Consider the following 15,510-nt stretch of genomic DNA (forward strand, 5'->3'; position numbering starts at 1 on the left):
ACACCAGTCACATGGCTAGCCCTTAGTAGGTGATAAGGTTTGGCTGTGTCTCTACCCAAATCTCATCTTGAATTGTAGCTCCCATAATTCCCACGTGTCGTGGGAGGGACCAAGTGGGAGGTAGTTGAATCATGGGAGCAGGTTTTTCCCATGCTGTTCTTGTGATAGTGAATAAGTCTCGTAAGATCTGATGGTTTTATAAAGGGCAGTTCCCCTGCACACGGTCTCTGTCGCCTGCTGCCATGTACGATGTCTTGCTTCCCCTTCACTTTCGGCCATGATCGTGAGGCCTCCCCAGCCATGTGGAACTCTGAGTCAAGTAAACCTCTTTATATAAATTACCCAGTCCTGGGTACGTCTTTATTAGCAGCACGAGAATAAACTAATACAGTAGGGCCGTACGCAACCCTGCAATCAGATCCAGCTCTCTTGGTGTCTCTGCAGGAACCATCCTTGAACGGAAGTAACTCAGGCAGACATGAAATTTCTCTGCCCCACCTCCCCCTTCCTGCAAATCCCTTGAGAAGGAACAGCCAGACTCACCCAGAGAGTCAAGGCAGCAAAAATCTGTCATGCTTCCTGGCAGCCCTGTTTCACAGCATAGGTAAACTGAGGCCTCCCAAGGTCAAATCAGTCCCTTGAGGCCTGTGACCACATGTGTCTGGACCCACATGTTCCTGGGGTCTGGAACCTACTTTGGAATATTTGGAAGTATTTGTGGGAAAAAGGAACACTGTTGCTCAGGTTTCATCTGGGGCACAAACATGGATGCAACCTACACAGTCATTTTGTAAAATTCCTAAGCTCAAAACAAACAGTGAAGCAAACATGGCTCTGTGTCCAGGTACAGGAGGCCCGTCTCAGTGAACCTCACTCATGTGAAACGGCCAGTCCCCCGTGGGAGGTGGAGTGGCAAAAGGAAGTTGACAAGGCGGGTAGGGCCCAGCAGAGACACCAAAAGAAGGGACAGCTCAGGCCACAGGGCTGCTTCTAGTGGACAGCACCCAGCAACTCACAGACACCGCATCAAAGCCTTGAAAAATGATCATCGCCAGCATCCTGTCCACAGACAGGATGACACTGTCAGCTCTTCTGTGGGGCTCGCCAGACCCCTGCCCATCACTGGCAGACACAGCACCTTGTTCATCTGTACCTGAAAGCACATAAATTAGATAAAAACTATTGATGGGTGGACATCAGCTCAGTGTCAGTGCCTGTAAACTGCTGTGTCTGGAGCAACAGGGACTGGGACCTGGGGCTGGGAAGAGGCTGCTCCACAGGGCAGAGGAAGCCCCTGTTGTCAGCGAGGGGAACCTGGAGCTGGGACCTGAGGGAGGTTGTTTGCCAGCTGGTTGCAGGGAAGGTGGGGTGCAGGCTTCAGAACATTTGGGGACTCTGAGAAAGGTAGGTTCAATGTCCACTGGTACCCAAGTCTTTGTGGGGTATTAAAACGGAAGAATGGAGTTTTCCAACAGGCCAGCACCAGACAAGGCTTTCCAGTCCTTTTATTCCCTGCCATTCCTCCAGGGAAGAGCAGTTTTTGGCCAGTGTTCCCAGCTCAGAGGTGACTGAGCCCCTGGCCCCGAGGCCTCTGTTTCAGCCCCTTGCTCTGGTGACCTGGAAGTTGGGGGTTGGTGTTGGGGAACTTGTCTGAGTGACCTGAAAGTCCCATCACTGCCCTGAGCCTCCTGTCTTCCTCTGCAAATGGGCTCCTGAGCCCACGGCCTGCGAGTCCTCAGCCCTCCATGCCCAGGGCTGCCCCCTCAAGCACAGGTTGGTGGTAGTGAACTTAATTTCAGCTTTGGACCCCAAGTGGCTGAAGTACCCCCAGGGAAAGCTCTGGGAAGCCTGGAATTTCAGCAGATATTCCTGACTGTGCCATTTTCCCAAGATACTGAGTCCTTCGGGAAGGAGCTTGGGCTCCCTGGATGGCCCCTGGGGTGTAGGGCTGCCAGTGGGGAAAATCTTCCAGGCCTCCCCTGCTTTGCCGGGGCAGCTCCTGCCGCTATTCCACGTATCGGGGCTCCCAGCGCAAGTCCACCTGAAGAATAGCATCTGCTGATTTCTCAGGTTTGAGCGCTCAGAGTCAAAATGAAGCAGCATGGGCTTTGGAATCGGGCAGATCCTGCTCTGCCACCACCAGGCACCGGGGAGACCTGGAGCTTCTCTGAGACCATGTTCCTCTATAAAATGGAGATGCAAGGGCATCTCTGAAGGGTGCAGGGGATTAAGCCAGTGTGTGGAGAGCATGTAGCAGGCAACCTCTTGTGCCAGCCTCTGGGCACATGGATGCCAGCTTATCATGGAGATCGGAGGGACCAGCAGGGACCAAGGTGAGGCAGGAGCGGCGTCTTAGCCAAGCCCCCAGGAGCAGCAGCGGAATGACCTGGGTGGCTCATTTGAGAGGTGGTCCCGGGGGGCTAGAGTGCAGCGGGTGGGAGGAGTGAGGCAGGAATGGAGGGAGGGGAGCCCACCGAGGGACAGGACTTCAAGGTCACACAGAACTGATTTCAAATCCCATCCCTGCCATTTGCCAGTGTTGTACACACTTGCACACGTTCCCTGGAAAACCCAGATCCCCTGGAGTAGAAGGGATGTGTTGGCGGGAGGGGACAGCCCAGGGTGCTGAAGGAAGATTCTCTGGGTGGAGACACTGACCCCCAGGGCTGGGACAGTTCTCAGGAACGTGTTCAGGAGTGAGCCCATGTCAGGTGTGCAGAGGGAGGTATCCAAGCTCACAGCTGACAGCTGCGACCAGAGAGAATCCTTTGGTGGGGGAATTGGAGATTCTTTTAAAAGACAGAGGGGAGGGAGAGGGGAGTGTCAGGAAGGCCTCAGGCGAGCAAATGTGGCTGGAGAATTAGAAATGATTGGTTTGGAGGGAGAGAATAAGGGATGGGAATAGACCCAGGTGAGACAGAGCCAGTGAGAGAGGAGGCACGGAGGAGGCCCACGTAGGCTGCTATGCAACTCGAGGAAGGAGAAGGCAAGGGGAAATTTTCCACTTTCTTCCCCTGAAACCTCCTCACCAGACAGACTTCTCCACTGCTAAGAAGACATGTTTCATTTCATATTTTTTTCTTTCATCAGTGAATTGTCAAAATCACAGAGACTTGCCATGAAAGAGAAGTCAGATTCCTCAATCCCTTTTAATTTTTTTGTGTGTGTAATAAAATTTCCTGGCTGTGTCTCTCTGTCACATCCTTAAGAAAAAGTTAATTTTACTGGGGGCAAAAGCATCAGCTTTGATGAATCTTCAACAAGACGTCATCATCATGATTCGCTGGATGAGAATAAGGAAATGTCTTTTGGGGGTTCTGTGGGCAAATCTTCCCTGCGGTTCTGTGGCTTTTCTCTCTCCTAAAGGGAAAGCAGTTTTGTTTGGGTTTTTTTGGTAGGGGTGGAGGTAATTTTCTATTTATATAGATAATATACAATTCATCCAGTTCCACCACCATGAACCAGGAAGTGGAGGGAAGAACGGACCTTGTTACATTTCATATTGAACTGGAAATCTCCACTGACAAGTGAGTGGGCTTCAGCGTGCAGCGGGGTGGATTCCACAAGGTGAGGTTGGGTATATGACCCAGCCCCCAGAACAAGAAGCAAGACATTGCCAGCTCCACAGAACTCCCTTGGTGCCCTCAGGAATGGGCTCCCATTGCTTTCAACCCCTTTAGTTCTGCTTTTCTTTTCTCCTCACCGGATTCCAACAGAGCAAATGAGCTCAGGCATGAAGGGCTCAGCCTTTCCTGAGTGTCACCTCTTCCCACGGGTCCCAGATGAGCAAACTGAGGCTCAGCGGTTAGCCACTAGCTGGAGGTCTCATGGCTGTCATGAGGAGGAGCCAAGGTCCAGTCCCGCAGGTAGAGTCCAGAGCTCACACCCTTCCGCACTGACCAGCCACCACCTCTGACCAGTGTTGGCCACAAAGGGGGCATGACATGTCCCACCACAGGCAGCCCCAAGCGCTGGATAAGAGCTTGACCCAGTGGTTACCAGCTGGTGCCTCACCACACAGTAGGTGCACAGGACGTGTTTTTGAACGAAGGACACACTGGCTGCCCGGATGGAACACCGCATGCATGCACATGGGATGAAAGCTCTGGGAAATAAAACAGAGAGGGCTTTTCCATAGAGGAAAACCACCACTGAGAAGATGCCTTGTTTGAGTTTCCCCACCAAGCAGCCCTTGAGAAAAATGCACGGGGGGATGTAGTTAATTAGGGATGAGATTCTGGGGAGAAGGAGTGACAGGATGAGGAAGGTGAGAGGGGAAGGGGGCAGGTCAAGAAAGATGCGGTTATGAGTATTTTCCCTCTGCAGAATGCTGCAGAAGTCACCCCAGAATTGTGCCACTGAGGCCTGGAAAGTGGAGTCTTCACCCCAATTCCTGCTGCTCGTGGCTGGGGCCCACCAGGAGCACTAAGCCCTGGTACTTCCAGGCGGCCCCTGCTAAGCAGGCTCCTGAACTCAGCAGGCTCCTGGGGCTCAGGAAGAAGCCATCGGGCAGCCAAATAGAGAAGGAAGGATGGCCGAGGTGGGCAGAGGTGGGCGGGCCAAGGTGCAGGCCAACTTAGGGACTTAGGGGATCTGAGTGGGCCAGCAGCTTCTGCTACACAGGGCAAGAGAGGACAGTGAAACAGGTTAACACTTTGGAGGCTTAGGATTGGCCAGGCTCCAATTCATTTAATCTGCATAACAATCCTGCTAGTAAGCACTATCCTTATGTCTACAAGTGAAGAAACAGGGCCAGAGAGGTTACTTTCTCACCCAAAGTTGTGTGGCTAGCAGGTGGCAGATGGAGATGAGCTCAGGCAGACCAGATTCTGAACCTGTGATTATAACCAGGGCTGGAACCAGGGCGAGGTGAGAAGGCACAAAGATGCAAATTTTACGGGAGCATCATTCTCAGGGTCCTGCCTCATGGTAATGTTGGCCCTACTCATGACTCTGCACAAACTACCACCTGGGATGAGCCTTCCCCGCAGGTGCTGCCTGAGATGGCCATGCATTATCTGCCAATCCCAGCTGAGAACATGCGCTGTCCCGGCTCTAACGCTGACTTAGGGCCACATGCCTCCACATGCAAAAGGCTCTTGGAGTAATGGAGGCAATTATGCAGCTAGCTTACCTAGGAGATCATTTCTGCCTTTGATCTGAGTTTTTCAAGAGCCTTTAAATAACTGGCAATAAAATACATTACAACTCGACTTAAAAATGTATTCAGGAAGCCTTCCAGTTACTGCTCCAAAATACGAAGACTTTAGAAGTGGTCGTTCTCATCCTCACAACAAGAAAAAAGCTGAACAAACTGAAAATCAACAATTCTTGGATCCATTAGAGAATTGAGATCATGGTGTAGACCATTACCCCAAAATCTGGGAGACAGACGGGTGGCTAGAACCACAGCACACAGGGATCAGAAGCTGCTGAGGCCAATGGCAGGTAGGAACGCAAATGGTAACTGATGGGTCACTGCACAGCTGGAGGCTGTGTGGACTTAGCTGGAGATGGAAAACTCCTCGGGGGCCAGTCTCAAAATGGGCCCCCACACGTTCATGAGTTTTCTCTCCAGGAGCCCCACCAAGTTCTCAGAAAAATCCCCTCATGCTTTCAGCAGAGGGGAAGGAAAAGTGAGCATTTTGAAATACATCCAGAACATTCTGTTCTCCTCAACAAAGATTTGTACTCAAGGGAAAATCTTTTACCGCAGCCTTATCTGCCCTAGAAGATAGACAATTAGACAGCTGGATCTCCCTCTAGCCTTCTTGTCTCACTTCTGGGGAGAGCAAAAAAAAAAAAAAAAAAAAAAAAAAAAAGGCTAAAAAACTCTCTGGAGGTCACAGCTTAGGAAGTCTGGCCTCTCCTTTTTAAGAAACCCAGAGATGTAATTATAAGATTATAGAACACTTCCTCCCCAGGTTACCATTACTTCCTTACCATTACATCAGCAGGGCTCTACCATAACAGCCGGTCACAACCAAGAGAGTTGCAAGACACAGACTTCATTTCAAAGGAGTTTCCCTTGAAACTCAAAGACAAAAGGGGAGGAAAAGGGACACTAGAGGGAGGTGAAGCCTCTGACACCTACATTTACAACAAACATTAAATATATCCCAACTCCAAGCCAGATTTGCAAAATCTTCACACCAAAGCCTCAGCTTCTATTACCCAATACATATTGTCCAACTCCCAGTAAAAAGTTACAAGGCATACTAAAAGTAAAATAAATGAAACAAGCAAACAAAAAAACTCAGAACCACACTCAAATATGGCAGAGATTTTTATATAATCAGACTGGGAGTTTATAATAACTATGATTAATATGCTAAGGACTGTAATGGAAGAAGTGGGCAACCTGCAAGGACAGGTAGATAATGTAAATGGAGGGATGGAAACTCTAAGAAAGAGTCAAGGAGCAATGTTAGAGATTAAAAACACTGTAACAGAAAGCAAGACAGTCTTTGATGACCATCAGTAGACTGGACATGGTTCAGGAAAAACTCAGTGGCTTTGAATATATGACAGTAGAAACTCTCTAAACTGAAAAGCAAGAAGAATGAAAACAGCAACACACAACAGAATATTTAAGAACCATGGGACAATTAAAAAAGGTATAACTATGTGTAATGGGAATTCCAGAAGGAGAAGAAGCAAAAGAAGGAGAGAAGCAAAAGAAATACTTGAAGTGATAAGAGCTGAGATTTTTCCAGAATTAATAACAGACAACAGGAAACCCAGAGAATAAAGCAGGATAAATGCCAAAAGAACTCCCACACCTAAGCATATTTTTTGCCAAAAAATTCATACCTAAGCTTTTTTTGTGAAGTATTTAAAGGAAAGGAAAAGAGAAGAGAAGAGAGGAAAGGAGAAGACAGGGGAGAGGAGGAGAGGAGAGGAGAGGAGAGGAGAGGAGAGGGAAAGGAAGAAAGGAAGACCATTTTGAAAAAAGCCAGAAGTGAGGTCTCAGGGAGACAACAGATCTTACTTACTGAGGAACAAGGATCTTCAGAAATCATTCAAACAAGAAGGGACTTGAATGAAGTACTTAAATGTTAGAAGAAAGCGGGCAGGGGTGGGGGGAAACCAATCTAGAATTCTATATTCAATAAAATTATTCTTCAGAGGTGAAGGAAAACATAGGACTTTCTCAAACAAACAAAAACTGAGGGAATTTGCCACCAGTAGATCTGCCTTACAAGAAATAGATTTAAAAGTTATTCAAACAAAAGGAAATCTCAAATCTGCAAAAAGAAAGGAAGAACATTTGATAATGCATAAATGAGGGAAAAATAAAATCTTTTATTTTTCTTATAACTGATCTAATAGAAAATTGTTCAAAATAATAATAGTAAAAATGCATTGGGTTATTATGGTTTATGGATAAATGAAATGAATGAAAACAATGTTACAAAGGACAGATGGAGAATTGGATTGCGAATGCTGAGGTGCTTCTACTACTCATCACATAGTATCCACCACCTGATGGATGGATAGACAAAATGTAGTATATCCATGCAAGGGAATATTATTCAGCAACAAAAAGGAATGAAGTACTGATACATACTACAATATGAATGAACCTTGAGATCATTATGCTAAATTAAAGAAGTCAGACACAAGAGAACACATATGATATAATCCCATTTATTTGAAATGTTCAGAATAGGCAAATCCAGACAGACAGAAAGGAGATCAGTGGTTGACTAGAACTTGGGGAAGGGAGAGGAATGGGGAGTGACTGCTGATATGAACAGGACTTTTGGAGGTGATGAGAATGTTCCAAAACTAGATAGTGGTGATAGTAGCACAACTCTGAATGATACACATTAACAGAGAAAATTTTGTAAAATGAGAATTATATCTCAATATAGTTATTATTTAAAAGTTTTCTGAAGAGCTGCATTCTGTCAAAGGACTGTTCTCAGGTGTGTGTCCACCCCTCACCCACACTGGTGAGCCTCAGCATCTCCTTGTATGATAAGAGCTGACTGCCTTTGGTACAGATGGCTGGACCAAGGACAGACACTGGGTTCAAACTGGGACAACTGGTGTCACTTCTGTGAGCACTTGCAATGAGGACTGAGAGGGTTTAACCCATCCCTGTGTTGTATAAACAGAGGAGATAGAAAGCTGTGAGCTGAAGGGTAGCCAAATTTGACTCTGTGCTTTTCAAGTAAGTGGAAATAAGCCTGGAGAGAATGAATAGATGGGTGGATAGACAGATGGATAGACAGCAGATGGATAGATGGACAGATAGATGATAGATAGATAGATGAGCAGATAGGTAGATGATAGATAGAAAGATAGATAGATAGATAGATAGATAGATGGATAGATAGATAGATAATAGATAAGAAATATAGATGATGGATAGATGGATGGATGGATAGATAGATGGAATGATGGATGGATGGATAGATAGATACACAGGTAGATGATACATAGATCAAATAGATAGATGATAGATGGATAGATGGATGGAATGATGGATGGATGGATGAATAGATAGATAGATAAATAGATACACAGATGAAAAGATGAAGATTTAAGGTCAACTTACAGAGAGAAATTGAGATAAGGTCAGTGAGCCCTCAGAACAAAGAAAGATGGAGGTACTGTCTTGTCCTAGGCTGGTTTACATATTTACTGGTCACAGACACTTGTAAGGAACAGCTCAACTTCCAACCCTATGGTTTTTGTTACCTTATTTTTTAAACTCACCTTGTCTCACTTCAATGGTGTAAGTGATTTCCTGTCACTTACTACCTACACTTCTTTGACTAAGTCAGCTATGTTTGCAAACCACAAGCTAAACCTACATGGAGTGCAATAAAAATGTGCACGCTGGTGAGGTGGGTGCCCTCCTCAGGAAGGGGTCACTCCCCACTCTGCCAGGATTGCCTTTTCTCACACCAGCTGTGACTGCTTTAGAGGCTTTCACAGAGTGTCCACCCAGAAAACCACTTCTTCCTCTGAAATCCCAAAACTTGACTCACACGCTCAAAGCTGAGCAAAGCCTTCTTGGGTTGATTTGTTTTTTAAATGTCAGCATCCTGGGAAAACTATCTGAAGGTGGCGTTGAGTTTTGTCACACATTGGATCCCTTGACAGAAGACAAACTCCTAAAGAAAGACCTTTAGCCCCTTTGCTTACTGCTGTGTCCCTAGGTCCTTGAGTGAAAACTGGTAAGCAGTAGGTGCTCAATAAATGTGTGCAGCGGACATGGGGCCTGGCACAGGCTCTACCTCCATATGGAGTACTCTGATGAGCAGTGGTAATAATAATAATTATCATCACAGCACATACTGTGGGTCAGGAACTTGCTGAGATCTTTGCATCTTCTCTTTTATAACCCAAATAAATTCTGGAGCTCCAAACAGCTCAGCTTCCACATGGAGTTGCATTCAAAGAACTGCATACCCAGCAATAAGTAATTGAATTGAAATCTCCATCTTTATTTGAATCTCTTCAAGAACTTTGCAAGTATCTACAGTCATGTACCATATAACAACATTTTAGTCAATGGCAGATTGCGTATATGACAGTGGTTCCATAAGATTATACTATATTTTTACTGTATCTTTTCTATGTTTAGAACCACAAATACTCACCATTATGTTACCATTGCCTATAGTATTCCACACAGTCACATGCTGTACAGGTTTGTAATCTATGAGCAATAGGTTATATCACATAGCCCAGGTATGTAGAAGGCTGTACCATCTAGGTTTGTATAAATACACTCCATGATGTTCCCACAATGACTGCATTGCCTAACAATACACTTCTTAGAATGTATCTCCACGGTTAAGTGGAGACATGACTATCTTTCATAACCCACAGCAACATCACAACACCCTAGAATCCCCCTTCTCTCCTCTACGGCTTCAGAGCCTGCTGCTCATGACCCCCCGGAAATCTTTATTCCGCTCAGTTTTCTGTCTCTTTCCTCTTTCATCTCATTTATCCCCTAAATCTAGTTAGCTTCTCTCAGTGCTTTAGTTTCCTTTTATGTGGCTCACTACCTTGGCTTTCCATAAAAGTTACAAATGTGAATATAAAGGACATTTCCTCAGAAGGTGTGGAGGGATGCGAACCCTGAGGGGCAAAAGGAAAATTCTCTCCAGTGGGTGAGGAGGAAGGCTTGGGATGCCCCCGGGTGAAAAGGCCCTGTCCTTGGTGCACAGCGAAGGTCCTTAGCAACTGCATTAGGTGGGTGTTGCTATTATCCCCATTTCACAGACGAAGAAATCAAGGCTCACAGAGGCTAAACAACTTGTCCCAAAAAACACTGCTAGAAACAGAATTCAAATCCAGGTCTCTCTGATTTCAGAGTTCACACTCTTAATTATGACTACAAGTTGCTTCTCACAGTATCTGTTTATTTTATTTAAAAAGCATTTATTGAGTCTCTACCACAAACAAGGAATTCTTCTAGCTGCAACAGCGGTACAGACAGATCAAGAAGCTCAGCAAACCCCCGGCAGAATAAGTGTGAGTAAAAGCAAAACTAGCTATATGACGATCAAACTTTTTAAAAGCAAAAATAAAAAATATTAAAGGCAGCCAGAACAAAAAAATATACATTGCTTTCGGGAGAATAAAGTAAGTATAATGGCTGACTACTCATCAGGAATGATGGAAGCTAAGATATTTAAGGGAATAATGTATTTAAAGAGCTGAAGAAAAGAGAAATTGCCAACTTAAAGTGCTTTGCCCAGTGAAAAAACCCTTCAGAACTGAAGGTGAAATGATGACATTTTCTGACAAATGAAAGCTAAGAGAATTAATCAGCAGCACACCTGGGCTATGAGAAATACTCAGGAAGTTCTTCAGGATTAATAGAAGTGATTCTGGATCTGGCAGAAAAAAAATCAAATTTAAAAACAGGATAAAATATATAGATAAATATGGGACTACCTTTTTAAATTTTCTCTAAAAAACTATTGACTATTGAAAACAAATAAGATAACAAGGTATTGCCACATTTATAACATATATACAAGGAAAATGTATGATAAAAATAGCACAAAAAAAACCACTAAGCGGTTAATGAAATTATACTGAAATTATCCACGTCCGGTGCAATCCCCTCCCCCTGAGTACGGGTGAGACCTGGGAATACGATGGGATGTTACTCCCAGGATTAGGTCACATTATATGTCAACCAGAAAGAGATTTTTATAGATGTAATTGAAGTTTCTAATCACGTTGACTTTGAGTTTAATCAAAAGGGAAATATTCCTGGGTGAGCTGAACCTCATCGGGCAAGCTTTTAAGAGACACTCTTGCTATCTTTGAAAAAGTGAACAGCCATGTTTTTGACTGCCTATGGAAAGGAGTGGCCTAGGAGATGGGGATGGGAAGAGTCTTAGTTATCCAGTCCCAAGGAAATGAATTCTGTCAAGAAACATGTGAGCTTGGAAAGAAGACCCTGAGACTTGGATAAAACTACAACACTAGCTGACACCTCACTTGCAGTCTTGTGAGACCCTGAGGACCTTAACATAGGACCCACTTAAGCCCTGCTGGGACTTCTGACCCATAGAAACAAAACGGTGGGTAATAAATAGTTGTTGTTTAAAGCCACTACATTTGTGGTCATTTGTTATGTAACAATAGAAAACTAGTGTGTGTTGCTTTTAGGTTCCAATTTTGCATATGAAATTGCATAATATTAATTTAATGTGGACTGGGATAAGCTATGAATGCACCCTGAAATTTAGAGAACCACAGAAAAGCAATACAATAGAGGAGATACAATAAAATACTAAGAAATACTCAATCCAAAAAAAGGCAGGGAAAGAGGAACAAAGGGAACAAAAATATAAGAGACAAATACAAAACAAATCACAACATGCTATACTTAAACCCACCCATGTCAATAATGACATCAAATGTAAGTGAGCCAAACACTTCATGTAAAAGACACCAATTATCAGACTAGATAAAAATAAACAGTACCTGACTACTTGCTGTTTATAAGAGTCACTTTGACAGTCACTCTTTAAGGACACTGATGAGTTGAAAGTAAGATGATGGGGAAAGATACATTATGCAAACACCAATCATGAAAGAAACTAGAGTATTACCTGAGATAAAGAGAGACTCCTCATAGTGACAAAAAGGTGAACGCATCGAGAAGATAAAACAATGCGAAAGGTGAATACATCTAATAACAGAGTTTCAAGATACTTGAAACAAAATCTGACAGAATTAAAATGAGAAATAGACAAATCCACAATCACAGCTGAGCACTTAAAACAGCCCTGTGAATAATTGATTTTTAAAAACCAGTGATTGATAGAAAAATTAGTACGGCTATAGAAGATTTGAACAACATTATTAATCGACTTGGCCAATTGACATTTTTGGAACATCCCACCCCATAACCACAGAATATATTCTTTTCAAGTGACATGAAACATTCACTGCAATATATCATATGCTGAACCATAGAATGAATCTCAATATATTTCAAAGGACTGGAATCACACAGATAACGTTCTCTGACTACAATGGAATTTAACTAGAAATTAATTACAAAAATATAACTATTCCCAAATATTTTGAATATTAAGCCATACATTTCTAAATAACTGGATCATGGAAGAAATCACAAAGAATATTTTTAAATGTTTTGAAATAAATGTAATGAAAATAAAACACATCAAAATCTGTGGGACAAGCTAAAGCAAAAAACTTAGAGGGAGACTTAGAGATTTAACTGCACACATTCAAAAAAAGCAAAGGTATAAAATCAATACTCTAAACTTCTGTCTTAAGAAGCTATGAAAAGAGAGCAAATTAAACTCAATGTAAGTAGAAGAATGGAACTAATAAAGACAAGGGCAGAAAACAAAATAGAAAATAGATACACAATAAAGAAAGGAACAAAGTGAAAACTCGATTCTTTGAAAATATTAATCAAGTCAGCCAACTCCTAGGAAGATCTGTCAACAAAACTACAACCTTTGGTGCCAGCCAAACCTGGGTGTGAATCCCACCTGGGATATTTCCCACTCAACTGGGGACCAATGGGATGTGACTTAGTCCTCAATTTCCCAACCTGAAGAGTGGGGATACTTATATCTGTTTACAGAGACTGCAGATTTAGGAAGATCATGTATGGCAAGGGCTGGCACAGGCCCTGGGATGTAGGAGCACCAAGAATGGTGGCATTAAAGTAAAGATCCTAAGGATGTAGAATGTAAAGCTTTGCTGCAGAACCTCGACCTCAGTTTGTCATTATACGCTCATTAGTGTGCTGCATTGATTAACATCTCTCTTCCCCCATAAGACTGTAAGATACACAAGGGCATGGGTCTGTATCAATAAGGTTAAGCAACGGGTTCTCTATTTGAAGCCTACCGCAAGTTCATTTCCATCTCTTTTCCTTTTGCCATCTCCCGCCTCCCTTGCAGCTAGAGTCAGCCATGTAACCCAGTCTGTTGGCTTGGGCTTGTAGGAAAGATGTGGCTGACTCAGAATTCTACCCTCCTTTCTTCTTCCAGTCTTAAATGTAGATGTGATAGCTGAGTTATAGTGGCTATCTTGCATCCATACTGTAAAGAGCAAGAGAAGCAGAGAAATCATCCCTGACACTATTGAATTGCTGAATCAACTCAGTTGCTTACTTTTGAACTTCTCTCCATGTAGGAAAAATAACTCCTCATTGCCGGGGTCATTTTAGGTCAGATATTACTCAGCCTACAGGGTAATGCCTTCCTAACCAATGTGACACCATTCCAGGGTGTAGGAAGAAAAGCGTGCAAGGATGTTCATTGCACGATTGTTTTAAACAACACATGCCCCCACAAAGGGACTTGGCTGGATGATGGTACACATTACCACAGAGGCTCTACATCTCTTAAACAGATTAAGCTACTGTTACAAAAAGAGACAAAAAACAGTACATTTTAAAAGAACAGAGAAAAAAAATTGTATATTATATGTATATATAACTAAAATAAAAAGCGTATACATGTATGAACTCATATATTTGTGGAGAATTGGGAAGTCACCATTGCTACAGCTGTCCTATCCAGGGGGCAGGAATCCAAGAGACAATGAGTGGGGGTGACCCTAGCCTCCACCTAGAGCCTTGCTGCTGTCATCCCAGTGCTGAGGCCAGCCATGGGGGAGGCGGAGGAAAGAAGAAGAGAGAATTCCTGGGAGTCTCTTCCCAGAAGCAGAAGTCAGGGTCCCCCTGGGGTTTCCTCTTGAGCCCTCTGGACCTGCCTCCCTGCTCTCTAAATGACCTCTCTGACTGTCTTGTCCCTCAGGAGAAAGTGTTCTCTCCCAGGCCTGGGCCAGAATGTCTTCTTTCCTAACATGTTACGGGAAACATTGGTCCTAAAATAGTCTACATCTGCAGAACATTTCCCAGCACACAGAGCCACTTCACATCCCAGCCCCATACCCCAATTCCGTGACTCAGATGCTGAGGAGCCCATTGTTCAGATGAGAAGACTGAGACTCAGGGTCATACGATTCACCTTACAGTCTTCCTCCCCCACCATGGCTGGGTATTGAACCCAGGTCTGCAGACTTCAGACCCTGAGCTCTGCCAGTTTTAGATTCAGGGAACACTGGAGCAGGAAGTAGGTCCTCGACATGCTCCAACTCTACCAGCATCTTGGTCTTTGGCTCTCAGCTTCCAGAACCATGAGAAATAAGTTTGTTGTTGAAGCCACTCAGTCTGTGATAAGTTTGCAGTAACAGTCCAAACGGACCAAGGCCTCCCTCCCTCCCTCCCTCCTTCCTTCCTGTCTTCCCTCAACTCATCCTTTCTCCCCTTTTTTCCTTCCTCTCCCAGGCCCCTGTGGGAGTTTGGAGTTGCAGATTCTGAGGCCTGGGGAGGCGTCCTGGCTACAAGGCTCACCAGAGGGGACTTTTGGGTGCTTTTCCTCTCTGGCCCTCAGGTAACTCCTCTACAGACAGGGATAATGGCAGCCCCTGACTGGTGCCATTGCTCGATGGGAGCAGGTAAGTGAGATCATACATGCGGTACCAGAATGACTGAGCTGCCTGAATTTACAGGCACATATTACACCCCAGGAAGAGCCACTGCAACCACCAAGAATAATTGAAACGAGGCTGGGGCAGTGGCTCACACCTGTAATCCCAGCACTTTGGGAGGCCGAGGCAGGTGGATCACCTGAGGCCAGGAGTTAGAGACCAGCCTGGCCAACTTGGCGAAACCCTGTCTCCACTAAAAACACAAAAATAAGCTGGGCATGGTGGTGGGCACCTCCTGTAATCTCAGCTACTCAGGAGGCTGAGGCAGGAGAATTGCTTGAAGCCAGGAGGCGGAGGTTGCAGTGAGCGGAGATTGCACCACTGCATTCCAGCCTAGGCAACCGAATGAGACTCCATCTCAAAAAAAAAAAAAAAAAAAAAAAAAAAAAAAAAAAAAAAAAAAAAGAATAATTGGAATGAAATAAATTAGGCCTCCGGGATGAGAATGGCAGGTTGAAACTTTCTCATAGAATTCCTTTCCTC

This window comes from Rhinopithecus roxellana, chromosome 13 (genome assembly GCF_007565055.1).
Source record: "Rhinopithecus roxellana isolate Shanxi Qingling chromosome 13, ASM756505v1, whole genome shotgun sequence".
Taxonomy (NCBI): Eukaryota; Metazoa; Chordata; class Mammalia; order Primates; family Cercopithecidae; genus Rhinopithecus; species Rhinopithecus roxellana.